This window comes from Heteronotia binoei, chromosome 11 (assembly GCF_032191835.1).
Source record: "Heteronotia binoei isolate CCM8104 ecotype False Entrance Well chromosome 11, APGP_CSIRO_Hbin_v1, whole genome shotgun sequence".
Classification (NCBI taxonomy): domain Eukaryota; kingdom Metazoa; phylum Chordata; class Lepidosauria; order Squamata; family Gekkonidae; genus Heteronotia; species Heteronotia binoei.
The window spans coordinates 30,827,142-30,840,390 of NC_083233.1; the positions used below are offsets into that span (position 1 = coordinate 30,827,142).

Here is a 13,249-nt window from a genome sequence, read left to right on the forward strand (position 1 = left end):
CAAAGGATGTGTAGGCAACTGGATTAAGCTTATAGTCTGTGTACCCAGGAATCTTTCGCTAACTGGTTGGCTAGGGAAACAAAACAAGAGAGAGAGAGAGACTTAGTGGGGAATGCAACAGGAAGAAGAACCCCTTGAGTGCATTCAGATTTACAAACTAAGGCACCATTTGTCACAAAGGGAATGAACATGACTTTTTTTCTTTTGAGCACATGCTCTCCTTGGTTCTTTCTCCTGTGCCCCTCTTCTTATACCAAGTACAATCAAGAATTTCTGGTCAAGAACTCTGGTCCCCAGTAATGTATGAGTACTAGCTTCCAGGGGAATTGGAGCTTTTCTATTCATCACAAAACAATATTCCACAGAAGAATTAAACTGTAGTTTAGAATCACCATTCCAACATGTAAAGGTGTAATTGAAGCAATGTGCAACATACAAAGCCTGTGAAATCAACCATGATTAGAACTCACAAATCAGTTTTGAAACCTGAGTTTCCTGATTGGTCAGCAAAGGAACATCAAAGGCAAAGCACAGCGTGATTTTTTTCAAAAATAATGCATCAGTTGATTTCACTGGATCAACAAGAGTTTAAACATTTGACACCTTTGTCACTACTAAACTGCTTACCCTAACTAGGTATGCTATATTATCTATCACAGTTGTTGTGAATGGTTATTGTACTGTTCTTGCACACTTTTGAGTTTTGCATAAGAAACAATTTCTTTTTCATTATATGGCCTTTGTTCTGAGAATCTACATGCCTCCTGCCATCTTTCTGTCTCCATGCTAAAATTTTGCTTCATGTATCTGATGAAACCATAAAAGCATATGCTACAGTAAATCTGTTAGTCTTAATGGTGCTACAGGACTTTGTGTTCAGATCTATAGAAAATCCTAAAAAAACATGAGTATGAAATTAAATGAAGAAATGTGGGGTTTCAGTTCACATTAAATATGTTCCTGAATGACCAAATTTTGGCCAGTTGATGAAGAGGGAAGTGGCAAGAGATATGTCTGATAATGATATAAATAGATTCCAGAATTGGTATACCGCCATAGAGAAAATTGACTCTATGCTCTCGGAGATTTCATTTCTGTGCAAGTTAGGACAGGTGTATTTTAGAGTAAACTGCAAGAGGTGTGTGTGTGTGTGTGTGGGGGGGAAACAAAAGTAATGAGATATTCTTAAGTAGCTACAATTAAAAACTGAAAAAAGAACTATAAGGTGAACATTCATAATATGGGTACTTGTAATTCCATTTTAGAGATGTGTGAAATTTTTATAGCAATGTTTGTGTCCCCTCTCAATACTCTCAAAGGAGTTTTCATTTTTTCCCCCCTTAAGAGATGTACCTGATTGTACATTCTCTTTGATAGGTATCAGATCTCTCTTGAAATAACAATTTTTTTTGTAGAAGTCAGTAATGATACATTATTTAAGGCTGCAATAATAGTATGGTGGCATTGTTAGTTTTCCAGGACACTTGTAAACAGATGGAGGGTTTTCCACATCAAAGTAGCTTCTGTCTTTAAAATTAAATGTTCTAATGAAAGTGTGAAATGTGCTGCATTCTGGAAGACCTATGGAGGGGGAAAACTCTTCACTGCTACATGGCCAAGAGATCTATAATCTCTGCTTGACAGAAGAATCCCATTACTTCACAGCTCTTTCAGATATTCTGTTGTTCTGCTGGAACTACAACTGATGTCCAGACTACAGAAATCAGTACACATGGCTGCTTTGGAGGGTAGATTCCATGGCATTATACCCTGCTGCAGGGCTTTTTTGTAGACAAAGCCCAGCAGGAACTCATTTACATATTAGGCCACATCCCCTGTCACCATTGTTTCACACAATGCTTTTTTGTAGAAAAAGCCCAGCAGGAATTCATTTGCATATTAGGCCACACCCCCTGATGCCAAGCCAGCCGGAACTGCGTTCCTGTTTGTTCCTGCTAAAAAAAAGCCCTGCCATGCTGAGGTCTCTCCCCTCTCTAAACTCTGCCCTCCTCTGTTTCTACCTCCAGGAATTTCCCAACCTAGAGTTGGCAACCCTGCATTCTGTGATCAAAACATTAACATTTATTTCTCAGATTTGTAAATAAAATTCTGCCCAATCAGGGTTATCAAAGCATATAATGGTCAAAAGAAATCATTATTAAAAAACATAAAAAACGAAGTGTGGAGGGGCAGAAACCCAACAATGATCTCCATTCCACAGGAAACTTAACCCCTTAGAAAATTTATTCTCTGGTTTTAGAAAAATGATAATGCATCTTGGCTGTTACAGTCCTAGCACTGTTTCTCCAGATCATGCATGCAAAGGGTACACAGATAACAGTTTTGTATGCATGGGGGAAAGTCTGTTTACAAATTATACTTGATGTGCATAGATCAAAGGGGGGAACCTCTGGCCACAATCTCACATCTATTCCTATCTTCACTCAGTCTCTCCGAATCTGTCATCTGAAGAGAGTTAATGCATTGTAATATTCCTGGTTATCACTTGTTTACCATGAATTTAGTGTCCTTCCTTCTGTGATTCTGTGCTATAAGGAGACATGACAAATAGCCAAAGATCCAGTGTCTAGAGCTGCATGGTTTGACAAGCTCATGAATTTGAATCATCCTTGTTTACTCTGCTGGCTAATGTGCTATGGAATTAGTTCTGCAGATGTGTAATATTGTTTGTTTCATTATGTGTCTGGGAGTCCAGCTTGCTTGATTCTTTCAATCCAGTGAGCATCATGAAAAAGTGTTAATATATTGCGACTTGCAATATCTCATTTGAAAGCCAGTAACACTTTGTAGTTCTTTGTATTTTTGGATTTAAAAAAGCAAAGCAAAACTGCTGTAACCCAGAATATGAAGTTTCTAAAAATGTGCACCGTCTAGATCAGGGATTCACACCAGCAACACTTTATATGGCTACCAGAACACTGGTTATTCCTTTATGAGAGACATGGCTGCATTGTGACTTTATCTGCAGCCTACCACACTTGTGACCTCAGCTTAAGCTAAAGACATTTTTGAGAACCACTAAGCTAGCAATGGGCCACTGTGACCTGTGCAAGGAAAATAAAACATGAGGGAGGCAGAAAAGACACTTTAAAGGGAGATAAATTTGAATCTGCACATCAAAAATGTCATTGTACTATGGTATCTGGAGGCCCATGCTCCCTTCTTGGATTTCACCATTTGCCTGCCTTGTAACAGAAAAGAATTGCAGCAACTAAATTGTCAAGGATTGGACAGGCAGGAAGGGAGAAGTAGGGAGAAGAAGCAGAGTTGCAAGTAGAGAGATGGGACAGAGTCAGGTTGACCAACTAAACATTGGGAAACAATTGCAAGGGGCAGAGCCACAGCAGAGCCTTAAAGAGCCTGGTAAGACCAGCCTAGACTGGAGGCATCCCATGCCAGAGGTGAAGAAAGAGAAAGCTTTCATGGAATTTAGCCCAGCCTGTGGGGTGGATTGCCATTGTAACGACAGGGAAAAGATTGACTAGGTCCTAGTGAAATAATTCAGAGCCTGTAGCTTTGTTACTGTTTATCCAAAGCATAATGATGCATGATTCATGGGTTTCTTGCTGGGACCACCTGAAGATCAAAGTCATCATGAATGCTGGAGCCCAATGAAATGTCTTGGGATCTACAACATTTTCCAGTCTCTTCATCATGACACTTCCTCTTCTGGCAGTGTTTGCAGCATTCCTAGTACACAACAGTCTGATAAGAGAGATGATAAAGTGAAATTTTAGCTGTGAGTTTAGAGAGACATGTGTAGGAGGAGACTGGAATGAGACAAGTTTCTGGCTTCCATGCTTAATTAACAACATGGTCTATCCAGCTGAAGACATCCTTTAAATTCCTGAAAAAGAAGAGGTGCAGTGAGGGATTGAATATGGTGTTTATATATAATGGCAAGAGCTGAGCTGTTATATTCTTTCTGTTTCTCGTGAAGCATCTGACATAAGCCCTGACCTGGATGCCCCAGGCTAGTCTGATCTTGTCAGATCTCAGAAGCTACACACACTTAGCCCTGGTTAATATTTGAATGAGAGACCACTCAGGAAGTCCGGGGTTGTGATGTGGAGGTGAGCAATGGCAAACCACTGCTGAACATGTCTTGCCTTGAAAACCCTATGGGACTCTATAAGTTGGCTGGGACTTGATGGTACTTTCCATCACCATCTGACATTAAAGAAGCCAAAGAAACTCAGAGCCTGGTTGCCTTACAGTCAACTTCTGAATATTTTTTTAAAAAGGCCTCTGCTATTTTCTTTTCTTTCTTTTTTGCTGAACCGAACACCATAACGTTTTATATGGCAAAGGTTAAACAGATGAGGTATTTCGAATAATGTATCTCACTTCAATTGTAGGTTCTGCTTACACTTTTTTTTTTGGCTGATGCTCATGCTGTCTTTTGAGTTTGAACTGTAGAGTGTTTGGATGAGAATTTTAAAATGACTTAATTGGACTATTGACAGCTTCTTGACAGCTTCAGAGTGATGGTAAGGAACCAGCCAGGAACCATTATAATCCCAACCTTTCCTTATTTCTCCTTTGCTCTCCTCATTAACAACTGTGTGAGGTAGGTTAGGCTGACAGATGCTGACTGTTCCAATGAGTTTCATGATTGAGTGGGGATTTGATGATGTTATTGTTGTTGATGATGACGATGTAACATCTAGTTGCAGCTGGCTCACAGTGACCCCAATTCTGTGGGGTTTTCAAGGCAAGATATCAGTAGATGTGGTTTGCCATTTCCTTCCACTGCGTAGCAACCACAGACAGACTGATTTCCTACTCACCTTGTTTCGGTCTAGTTGCTCCTTTTCCCTGTGGAGCTGCTGCTGGATTTCGCACAAGGTGCCCCAATCCAGTGAGTTGCCCCACCCCTTTTCAAATTCCCTCTGTGGCAGACAGAAACTGGTTTTCAGAGGATCCTGCCTGCCTCGGAGGAAACCTGGAGAGAGGCAGAGCAAGTTGCTGGTCCGGGGCAGTTTGTTCGAAATCCAGCAGCAGCCCTGCAGAGAATCGGGTGCCTGCAGCCCGCCGCGCAGCGGCTGGGCTGCAAAGGCACGAGTTTGCCTCCCCGGACGGGGAGAGACAGAGGGCGCCCGTTCTGGCGCGCAGGCTGGGAAGCGAGGTCTGGCTGATTGACAGCCAGACCTGCGCTCCTCTCAGTCTGCGTTGCACAAACCCATATGGGGTCACTATAGTCCCCCAAATCCAGTCCACCCAATGTTCATATTATACAAATTATTTGCTCACTATTTGCATATTATGCAAATTGTTTGCATTATCTATCTGTTCATTTGTGTCTTCTTTGAATAACTACCACAAAAAAGTTGGGGAAGGATCACAAAAACACACACACACTTCTGCCTGACATTTGCTCGTGCTAAGAATTGTTGAAGTTCTCATCCGAGGCAACAGCAAAGCTTGTCAGGGAAACATAAAGACAGAGCAAGGCCATGTGCTCCAACAATACATGGTTCTGCATCTGTTCAATTAATGTGCAAGTAGAAGTTCCTTTGTAGAAGTTTCAATTTGGTTTTCTCCCTCTTGAAAACCTTGACTTAATTAACATACTCTCTCTCTCTCTCTCTTACACACACATACTTTCATGTAACTACAGTTGCCAACCTCCGGGGGGGGGGGGGGGCTGGAGATCTCTTGAAATTTCAGATTTTCCGATTACAGAAATCAGTTTCTATAGAGAAAATGGCTGTTTTGCATCCTGCTGAGGTCCCTCCCCTCCCCAAACCTTGCCCTTCCCAGGATCCAAGCCCCCCCCCCCCCCCCAATTTCTGGGAGTTTCCCCAATCCAGAGCTAGCAACCCTGCTTTGTAGTATTTAACCTTCGCCAGTAGAAATAGAAAGTACTTATATGATGCAATCTTAAACCCTGGTGACGAAAACGAGACTTACATATGAGTAGAACTATTTAGAATTGCTCTTATATCATGTAGTGTATTTACCTTCCTGGCGTGCCACACTAGGAAGTGCTCAAATTAGGTCTCTTAGCAAGAACAGTTTTATTTTTTCCAGTTCTAGTTCACTTTTGCATTGTTTCATCATAGGGCTTTCAAGGAAGAGTTGGTTGGAAGTGAACTGACGTTGCCTTCTGTGTTGTTCTAGGCAGGGTTAGCTGAAGTGGCACTACCATTGCCATTTGGGGAGAGATGGTGGCTCAGTGGTAGAGCATCTGCTTCGTAAGCAGAAGGTCCCAGGTTCAGTCCCTGGCATCTCCAACTAAAAAGGGTCCAGACAAGTAGGCATGAAAAACCTCAGCTTGAGACCCTGGAGACCCGCTGCCAGTCTGAGCAGACAATACTGACTTTGAAGGACTGATGGTCTGATTCAGTATAAGGCAGCTTTATATGTTCATATGCCTACAAAAGATCCTCCATAAGTGCCACCTTCAACTACAGTGGCTGCCCAGTAGCTACCTTTCAAGGAATCCTATCCCCCACCCCCATTGGAACTGTCTGTTCTCTTCTGCTGGCACAGCTGCTGATCCCTGAAGTCGGTGCATTTTAGTCTGGTGTCTCAGCTGAAGATGAAGTTAATTCATGCCATGATATTCCGATTACTACGTATGTGTGTGAAAGTTGGACAATGAAGAAAGCTGACAAGAAGAAAACTGATTTATTTGAAATGTGGTCCTGGAAGAAGGTTTTATGGATACCCTGGATTTCCAAAAAGATAAACAAGTGGGTTCTAGATCAGATCAAACCTGAATGCTACCTAGAAGCTAAAATGACTAAACCGAAGTTTTTGTACTTTGGTCACATTATGAGAAGACATGAGTCACTAGAAAAGATAATAATGTAAAGCTGAAGGCAGTAGGAAAAGAGGAAGACTGAACATGAGGTGCTCTCACGGGTGGAATTCTAGCAGGAGCTCCTCTGCATATTAGGTCACACCTCTCCAATGTAGCCAATCCTCAAGAGCTTACAAGGCTCTTTTTTGTAAGCTCTTGGAGGATTGGCTACATCAGGGGTGCGTGGCCTAATATGCAGAGGAGCTCCTGCTAGAATTCCACCCCTGGATGCACTGATTCAATCAAGAAAGCCATGGCCCTCAGTTTACCAGAGTTGAGCATGGCTATTAATGATGGGAGGTTCTGGAGAATGTTAATTCATAGGGTTGCCATAAGTCAGAAGTGACTTGACAGCACTGAACACTCACAGTTTATTTGGCTCTTGATAGCCAATGTTCAGTTCAAGGTCTCATCCTGATACACCTTTGTAGTTATAGTAAAGTTATACAAGGTGAGTTTTCAATGCAAAGTTATTGAATCCTGGCTAAAGCAAAAGACAAAAACCAAAACCCTTCAAAATACAGAGTTTGAAACTAGGTTGTATAAAAAGAAAATAAATACAAAACAGTCACTTTGATTTAGATTCATAGATATGCCGGATTCTCTCCAATCAACACAGCTTCCAAAGACAAATATCAGAGTTGCAATATGTGAAAAATCACTTTGTTTTTCTGCTTCTCTCAGACTTACATACAAGCTGGGGAAGGAATTGAAAAATGCTGCCTGTTTGTATTTTTAAAGAGGAACTTATTTTTATTCCATTACTGTTGTGTGTGTGTGTTTGTGGGGGGTGCTTTGACAATTCACAAAAGTTGTGAGGCACTTTTCCTTAAAAAAAATATTTATATTTAGAAACCAGTTAAAGCCTAGCAACAAGCAGACAACACAAAGCTGTTGTAGGCTCTCAACTAAGCTATTATATGTGGATGTTTTCCCTCACTTTTACTGTGCGTGTCCATTGGGTTTTCTTTTTCATTCTGCATTGATTTGCCTCCCTTCAGTGACCACTAACTGTTTTTCAGTGCCTTTGTGGTGGTTTTTCCCTCACTTCACTTCCAAGCCAAAGGTAATTCAGAAACTCTCTTTTTCTGCCCCATTTCCTGCCCCTCGAAGGCCAGTCCACTGTTCACATTGAGGTTGTCACTTTCACTCTGCACCTTCTGCCATCCTCCCCACTTCATTGGTGAACAAGCTCAATGTTATCCTCATTTTAGAATCATCATCATTATTATTATTATTGAAAAGTGGCATGAGACTATTACTGGTTGCTGATTGATGATTTTTAAAGAAAAAAAACAATGAGGAAGTGAAATTTAAAAGAACTGGGCTAGGTTTTGTTTCCTGTTGGTATTGACTTGAAAGAGGGGAGAGGAGGAGGTAAACAGCAATATCCCCAGTGCTAAAAGGGGGGTGGGTGGAAGATTGCCGAGCTGCATGCAAACAAAATAAAAGGGTGGGGGGGGGAGAGAGAGAGAGAGACTGGCTTGGAAAACCTTCATATTTGAAAACATTTTTTTTTCCCTTTAATGCTTTAGTGAACAAAGTTCTTTGGGAAACCATTTTGGCAGACTCTAGAAGTCTAACATTAAAATGGTAGCTGAGCCCTATTTGCAAATTTGCAAGATACGGCAGGAAATTAGCATTACTATGCAGCTGTGCTAGGGCATCCCGTCCTCTCTCTCTCTCCGTCCCCCTCCCTCCCTCTCCTTTGACTACTTAAGCCAGGGAAAATCCCCTTTTCAGCTGGCCAGAGCTCCAATTCCTTCTTCTTTTCCACTTTTCCATTCTTCATCCATTCAATTCTTCTCTGGGCCTCTCCAAATTACAACAGAAGCCTTTAGATTTCATAATCCCAAAGCAAAGTGGTAATACAAGCACCTCCACACTTAGAATCTGACTTCTGGAAATTAATCAGTAGTTTTGAGATGCAAATGGCAATTAATTTGAATTAAAATCCCTCTCCTCGACTGGACTGAATCTTGCTGGGAAGCCCTCCTCCCATAAAAACCAAAAACCAAGATATTCAGGAGAAAAGCATACTGGGGCAGAGGTCCTCAGTGAATCAGAAGAACTGGCCATTAGGAAGGAGTGGGACATCTGGCAAGTTCAAACCTTGTTTCCCCTCCTCTTGTGGCAAATTGGGGCGAAGGGGAGGCTTTTATGAAGGCATAAGAAAATATTTATTTAGCAAATGTTAACTTGGATCAAGCTATTTGGGATCAAGCTGCTTGATCATCATATCTGACAGTCTGGTATTATTTCCAAAATTTCTTAAGTGAGCTGATATGTTTGCTGAATGGCTTACAAGCTTGGATTTAGGGTGATCTCATGGAGTCGGTATTCAAGTCTATACTCTATAGGCAGAGGAATTGAAGTGTTCCTGGTTATCTCATTGGGAGACAGGCTTTGATTTGATTTCCTCAAATAAATTTCCTTGACCAGGCTGAGGTGAAGTCCTCCAGCACTCATGTTTGCTATCGGCCATGGGATTGTATGGTACTGGAGCAAGAATGTTTGAATCACCATGTTATCTACTATATTTCTGGGGAGTTAAAGTTTCAAGTCAGTTAAAGTTACAATTCTTCAAGTTCAGGGGCAGCCAATGACTGACTCCAGACTCTGGAACCTAGAAACATTTCACTGTCCAGGGGCAGATTCTGGCCTGCAAACTTTCAGTGAGTTATCATCCAGGTGGCAGCAACACAGAGACACGTGGGTTCTTGTTTTTATTCCTAGCAGCTTCTGCAAAGTCAAGATGTACGTGGGCATTGAATAGTGGCTGAGAAGAGGCCCAGTTGAAAGAGGAGACAGGCAGGGAAGCTCAGTTTACAGATTACTGTCCTGGGCTGGACTTACGGAGGACTTTGCCTCCCAAGTTGGAATAAAGAGTCAGACGCAAGGTATTGGGTATAACTAAGGGCCACTTTATTAAAGTACAAGTAACAAATGGCAAGGGCTAACCGAAACTGTGTCTTGGTCAGGGCCAAGGGTCTCAACAGACACCTCCCTGCCATTCCACAGTCGATGGACCCAGCCCCCAGCCGAAGCTGACTTCACAGCTCCCACCAGGTCAGCTCAGCAAGAAGGCAGTCCCCAGAGGGTCCATCCACTAGATGCATGTCTCAATGGAAGGCACCCTCCAGTACTGAAACTGTGGCCTGGTCAGGGCCAGGAGTCTCAACAGACCCCTCCCCTGCCATTCAATGGGTGAGGGACCCAGCCCCAGCTGGAGTTGTATGGCATAGCTCCCACCAGGCCAGCCCAGCAAGAAGGCAAGCCCCAGAGGGTCCACCCACCAGACGCACGTCTCAATGGAAGGCTCCCTCCAGTTCAGCCTTAAAGGAAGGTCTGCATTTTCCCACCCCGGGTCATCAAACTCCAAGGTTGATCCTGCCAGACCCCTAACCCCCCAAGAGGGGATGCTTTCTGGTCCTCCTGTGGCCACAGAGTACCATAAGCGCAGTAAAACCTGCCACCACTAAGGCCAAGCCTCTGCACCCACCAGAAGGCCCAATGCCACCTGCAGCCTTTCCCGAATGTCTCTCAAGAAAAGCATATTACTCTTTTCAGAGAGATGCCCCATCCCCTCTGTAGGGGTAAGGGAATTTAAGAGAAATATCCAGATGGGGCAGATAGTGGACCAACCCCCCCTTGTAAGGCTTTCCTAATCTCCTTGCTAGCCTTGTGACGGGCCCTCTCGATGCCTGCAGAATCCCAAACACTACGCCAAACAAAGTAAGGAATCATATCTGGCCATATTATAATATTCCCAGGCCATCTCACCTTAATGGCCCTAAACTCGTCCCTGGCCTGCAAGGCCAACACCTTGCTTTTTACTACCCTGAGATCATTCCCACACAGGTGAATAACTAGGACCTGGGGAGGAGGGCCAGTAGAATAACAATGGCAGCAGGCCAGGCCAATGAAGATCCTGGCACCCACGTCATTCAATAGTGACCCATTGGCTGAGTCCCAGCTAAGAGCCGACCAAAGTTCTCCGAGCCTGATGTGCAGCCCAAAACACATAACTGTGTCCACAGATGAGAACTCGGCTCCTCTGGCCAGGAACAACAGCATCTAAAAAGAAAAAAAAACAGTCAAGCTAGAAACAATAACCATTAAATTCATGTTACAAACCACACAAAGTTATGGATTAAGTTAGAGAGTTAAGGCAGTTTAGCTAAAGCCCGAGAAGTCACAACTCAAAACTGATGTTTTGTCAGCGGACTGCTGTTGAGGTGACAAAACAAAATCCATCCCTAGGACTGTGTACTGCCAAATAGACAGCTAAAGTGGAAGCAGGACACAAGTCCTGCTCAGAGCATGTGCCTAGCTCCAAAATGGTTCCCTTGCGACACCGGTCAGTCTTAGAGCGTCGAACGGTAACGACCGCCTCACTCTCCACCAACTTCAGGACCTGTGGCAACAAAGCACTACCAGAAACCATTTCAGGAGCGTGCCACTAGCTCACTGACTCTGAGGGCCCCAAAGAAGGCAACCAAGGAAGCAGCATGAAACAGGGTGGATTCAAAATAGAATGCACACACTGTGCCCCAAACCCCCTTCAAGCCCCTAAGAATCAAAGGGGAAATAGACCTCCTAGTATCAGGATTAGGCCCGGCCTCTCTAGCCCAGCCCTCCAGCATCTTGTGCTGATGAAAGTCTGTGGTTTCCTCTTTATACCCCAACGCCTTACTAGCAAAAGCCAGAGTAGACAGGCATCCCCTAATGGATCGCACAGCCAATCCCCTACCTTTTAAAGAAACACAGTAATGGAGCAACTGCTACACCGGGAGGGGCCAAACAATGCAATACCCTACCCCTAACCTAAAACTTCCTGGTACTGTGTTCTATGGCTAGGCCTATCGCTCTCCAATCAGCCACGGCTCCGGCTCTCTATTGGCTTCTGGGGCCACCTGATGACACCTCTCCATCTGTTCATGAGAGAGAGTGTCAACCACTCCATTATTCACCCTAGAAACATGCTTGGCTAAAAACAGTTTGTTAAGCTGCAGACAACGCAGAGTGAGGGCCCACACCTATTTCATAACCTGTTGAGATTTGGATGAAAGGGAATTAATGACATGTGCCACTGCCATGTAATCACACCAAAAGTGAATTGTGTGATTGGCCATATAACTCCCCCACAACCAAACAGCAACGAGAATGGGAAAGAATTCAAGAACCATAAGATCTCGGTTCACACCCGCCTGAACCCATGAATCTGGCCATATATCTGTGCACCAATGTCCGTGAAAATAAACCTCAAAACCTAAAGACCCAGCAGCATCAGACATGACCTGAAGCTCTGCTTCAAGTTTCATGTCTGCCTTTTAAAATGAAATCCCATTAAAGGACTCCAAAAACTCCTGCAGCCAGATGGACAGGGAGAAAGAGGTCCCACCTTTATCGAACAGGGCCTCTTTTCCAGCTTGTAATTACCTCCACCTCCCGTCCTGCCTCTTTTGGCCCTTATGTGGCTGGGCTCTGGGGCAGTTACTAAAGGAGTGAGAGCCACCCCACATGGGGCCTTCATGCCTGTACTGGCAAGCCTTCCTATGGCTCACTCCCTGGGACCCAAACTCCCAGCAAAGCAAGCGGGTCTGAATCGCCTGCCCCGCTGAACTGCAGAAAGAAGATGAAGAAGTCACAAATGTTCTGGCAACCAAATAGCTGCTATCAGAGCAGTCGCCCAAGTTTGGTCACGCAGGGGACAAGACCTGGAGCCAAAGCTGCTGGTGGATGCGGTTCCACTGCAGGGAAGGGTATAAGGCAGCTCACTTTCGGAATTCCTAGTCATATTGAAGCCAAGTGGACCCATTAAACATTGTATACTCCTTATGAATAATATCCATATACTGGATCAATGAATCACCCCTCCAAGGCTGAGAGCATGCTATCAACCAGCATATATGAAAAACCCAGGAAGCCAATTGGCCGAGGTCCTGTCTACTCTCTGCTTCTTCAGCTTCTCTTTCTCCTTATCATCTAAATCCTCCTTGTCTTTCCTCTCCAGCTCACGGAACAGGAGGGAGAAAATATCCACATATTCACCCTTTAAAATGTTATCTTTTGTTGCAGGCAACAAATGACCACCTAAGGGTAAAGCTAAGTCCCCAAAAGGCAACGCAGTAAAAGGGGGCAGTCCCATAAGAAGCACTCAAAGGAGAAGGAAAGTCTCATCCCCACAACATGGGAACTGGCATACCTTGCTGCCCAGCTACTGGCCAAGCCCCGTAGGAGCCAAACTGCCCAGCTGGCCAAGACCAAGCTTGCTATGTACCCATGCCAGGAGAGGGGAAGCTACCAGAAGCCCCTGTGGCAACACTGGGTGCTGCCGCAGCGGCAGGGCCCAGTGGGTCCCCACGGCCAAGCCAGTCCAGGGTATGAATGCATAGTGTTACCAGCCTTACCCTTAGA

At 44.0% G+C, this 13,249-nt stretch overlaps 1 non-coding gene across 1 annotated transcript; it reads left to right on the forward strand.

Moving 5' to 3' along the window:
* Nucleotides 1-6,184: 6,184 nt before the first annotated feature.
* Nucleotides 6,185-6,257, forward strand: TRNAT-CGU (transfer RNA threonine (anticodon CGU)). Its single transcript has one exon. It is a non-coding gene; the product is annotated as a tRNA-Thr (tRNA).
* Nucleotides 6,258-13,249: the final 6,992 nt, after the last annotated feature.